The following is a 4,198-nucleotide window of genomic DNA, read 5'->3' as shown; positions in this document are numbered from 1 at the left end:
TCTGATGACTCTTCTTCTTTAAAATTTTCAGTTTACGATTCAGATAGTTCAATGGGGCTTGAAAATTCAGATGATGACGAAGAAGATTTTACCAATTTGACAGTTGACCCAGTCATAGTTTCAAAGATTCAAGTCAAAGATTTCATATTGGTTAGATTTGATTATGATGTCAAAAATAAAACAGTGACAAAGCATTTTGTGGGACAAGTTGTAAAACACAATATTATGTTTTGTATTTCCTAATGTCACGGACATTTGTACTAATTCTGCAGGTCAAATTGTTAAAATATTTAAAAAAAACGCATGTTACCAAAGGGCGTCATTTTTTTTGTTAATTTAGTAACTGATACTATTTCTTAAAGTATGTATGAATGATAAAAAATGGGTTTTCTTCTCTTTTTGTAACAAGTCTTAAAAAACAGCAATAAATTTCGATTTAAGAAGACCGTCTATTAGTTTGAACAATAATAAATCAAAAAGGTACTGTTGTCTCACTGTTCCCCCAAGGAAGGGTACAGTGAAACAATTGCACGTATTATTTTGTTTGAGTGAAACTTTTTTCTATACGATATTTTTGGTACTTTGTGTTCATTTGTATTACCAATTAACCTAGTCATGTCTTTTCACCATACTTTAGTAAATAAAAACATTTTGAAAAAAAAATGAAGACCTAAATTTTTTCGTCTCAGTGTACCCCCGTTTCCCCTACATTGATTCCTCTTTGTCCAAGGAAGAATTCTATCGAATTTATGATCAATAGAGGAAAGCTCACCAATGTTACAGACAACCCGAACAGAAAGAACGCGGAATCTTGAAACTTCAGACACTATAGAAAATGTCACACCGAGAGTGCAGTACGGCTAATATAGGAATGCACAATTGCCGGATTTCACGCCTTGTGCTTGGCGATACAAACAGGTGCAAGTGGTAGTGCACAGAACCGTACCCAGATCTCTACGCCGGGCTCTGTTATTTATTATAAAATAATATATTGATAAAATAAGAGGCACGAATTTGAATAAAAAGACCTTAAGTTTTTAGCGAGAATTTTATTATAAAACTGTATACTTTATTAAACTAACAAATGTATTTTAAATTTCATTTCTTGATAGCTATAAATATACCGGGTGGAACCTCCGGTAACTCGATTTCCGTGCACCCAGCCCAATATCCAAGAAAAACTTTTTCTTTTGTAAATATGTGAAAAATTATCAGGAACGGGAATATCGAAAAAGCTTTGCATATTTTTTAATCCCGGCGATGTTATTAAAAAAACAAGTTGCGCACTTGAATCACTGCGAAATTTTAACACCTACTATGAAATTTTTTTTTGTGGAAATCTGAAGTGCAGTTTTTGTCCTTGTTAAAACATAACGCAGTCTCGCATTTTTTACACACAACATAAGTTTACCTAGTTCCTTGGCATAGCAACCTGGTAATTTTCAGCGAAACCTTGTGTTATTCCATATGGGATAATGGTTTTCCTTGCTCACACTTGACCAGATGAGCAGGTATAAGGTTTATAGTGTAAGTTATTTAACATTATATTATATTTATACTTTATTAAACTAACAAATATATTTTAAATTACATTTCTTGATAGCTATAAATATACAGGGTGGAACCTCCGGGAACTCGATTTCCGTGCACCCAGCCCAATATCCGAAAAGCCCATACTCTGATTGGACTGGTAAATGCATTTTATTGGTTATACAGTGTAAAATAATCGAGGTTACTCACAGATATTCAATTAATTATACTAAAGTCGTGCTCTACATCCGAGATGTCGGATTCGCTTTCGCTACTCTCCCCTGTGTTCGCGTATATTATCAATTGGTCTACGTCATCTTGCAGGTTGTCCGCAGTCCACATCTCAGTTTCCGTTTTCTCAACAACATGAGTGACATAATTGCGCCAATTTTGCTCTGTGACGCGTGCGAAACCGTCGTCGATCAACTGGCGTACCTCGTCGTTTTTAAAAGTGGTATTATGGGTACCTACATATCGCTTAACTTGGTTCCACACCATTTCTATAGGATTCAATTCGCAGTGATATGAAGGAAGCCTTAAAATATAAACATTATGTTGTGAAGCATACTCCTCAAGATGATACTTATCGTAGTGATCTTTAAAAGCACGCGCTGCTTCTAATAGCTCGGATTTCAAATAACACTCCAAAAAAATGTCTTTTTCCACTAGCCATTCCTTGATTGCAGCTTTATTCCAGGAATTGTTAGGGAATCTCTCTTTACGGGAGTGGTACGATGCATTGTCCATTATAATGACATTCCTGCGACCATTATTTGGTAAATTTGATATTAATGTCTCCTTAAACCACACTCAAAATATGCGGCATCCATTTCATCGTGATAGTCGCCATCATTTTTCTTTGCCAGAAAAACACGCTGTGTGCCAGGAAGGAAACCTCCTGAAAAACCTGCATTCAATAAAACATATCGTGGACCTCGTTTAGTAGGTGCTTTTAAGCCAGTACTTAAACCTTTGAGAAAAGCATCACGACTGTTTTGTATCGTAGTATCGCACCATTCGTAATTTATAGATTGGCCAACATTAACCCACGATTCGTCCAAATATATGATATTGCAATGGTCTTTTCGCAAACGTCGTATAGTTATCAAATAATTATGGCGCCAATGAATAATATCCTCTCGCTCCACCATGATGCTTCTTCGGCCACGTTGCTTATAAACAAATCCAATATCTTTCAGAAGTCTGTATAAAGTAGAAAGAGACAACGGCTGTATATTCTCATTACCTTGTATGAAGTTATGTATATGCTTTAATAATGGCGGCAAATTTTTCATGAAAAATTCACAATGAACAATTCTCCGTAGAATACTTCTTACACCCTCGTCATATGTGAATATTTTAGAATTTGATTGACACACTCGTTTCTTACGTTTATTGGCGATTTCAACGTTCCACTCTGTTCTTTTTCTTTTTTGAAATTGTAAATGCTTCTTTCGCTAACACCAGTCATCAACGAAGTACGTCTTACAGCAGCACTAACATTAAGTTGTTCCGTATTTTGTAAAAAACACAACACATTTAACACTACGAGTTTAGCGCAACCGTTAAATAATTCACCGGATTTAAACTTATGGGACTCCATGCTCTCTGTTGAAACTCGGACTAAATTTTGAAGTGTAGTTTCGTTTTCCAAAAGCACTTTCACCCCCTACCCATCCTTAGGATGGGTAGGGGGTGAAATAGGGAAAGCTTGGAGTTTATCAAATACTAATTATGACAAACAAGTTTATGGCCATATTTAGGTGATTATGTTAATGATGGTAATTTGTAGCAGAAGTTTTACAAAAGAAATGAAGACCTATTTATAGAAACAACATAACTGTATTTTTAATATTTTACATACAATAGAAAAAATCTAATTTCTATGAAAGAATTGGAAATTTGAATATTATATATAATATCTATAAATAATATCATTTCCAAGTTTCCAAATTCTTTCCTAGAAATTATGTAGGTTTTTTCTATTTTATGTAAAACATTAAAACTACAGTTATTGTATGTTGTCCTTGTAAAGAGGTGTTCAAATGTTACTCTTATGAATATGATTCAATTGTATATCTCATGTTGACGTTTTATATGCAAAATTCATAGTTTTCGTTGTCAATAACTCATCAATGCCTTTTTATTCTACTGTATACGTATACATGATATAAAATATTTTACTCGTACTGCCGGCAGATGCATTTTATCCAAGCCGGTCCTGTGAGACAATGAGCAATCAACAGCTGGAGAAAACCGACAACCCTGCGCGTTTATTCTCCATAAGAAAAGCATTGCCGTATCTTACCCGTACTGCACTCTCAGTGTGACATTTTCTATAGTACACTGTATGTCAAATTTAGCCCATTAAAACGCTTACCCAAACATATTTTTTGAAAAAAAACTATCTTTACTTTGAGTTGGGTTTGAGATAAAATTGAGTTTAAATAAAAAATTAAAAGTTTATAGAAACTAAGTCATAACTTTTCCTATTGGTTTGTTTTTCCTAAGAATGCAATAATAATTCACCTATAAGAATGACTTGGGCAGAAGTATATGAAAACATAAATATAATATTATATTTCATGTCATAATCTAACGTTATCGAACCTTCCTCTAATGCATCAATTGTTTGATCAAAATTATGTTTATATATCGTGCTTTGTTA

This window comes from Diabrotica undecimpunctata, chromosome 7 (assembly GCF_040954645.1).
Source record: "Diabrotica undecimpunctata isolate CICGRU chromosome 7, icDiaUnde3, whole genome shotgun sequence".
In the NCBI taxonomy this organism is placed as follows: domain Eukaryota; kingdom Metazoa; phylum Arthropoda; class Insecta; order Coleoptera; family Chrysomelidae; genus Diabrotica; species Diabrotica undecimpunctata.
Note: the sequence above shows the minus strand (reverse complement) of the source record.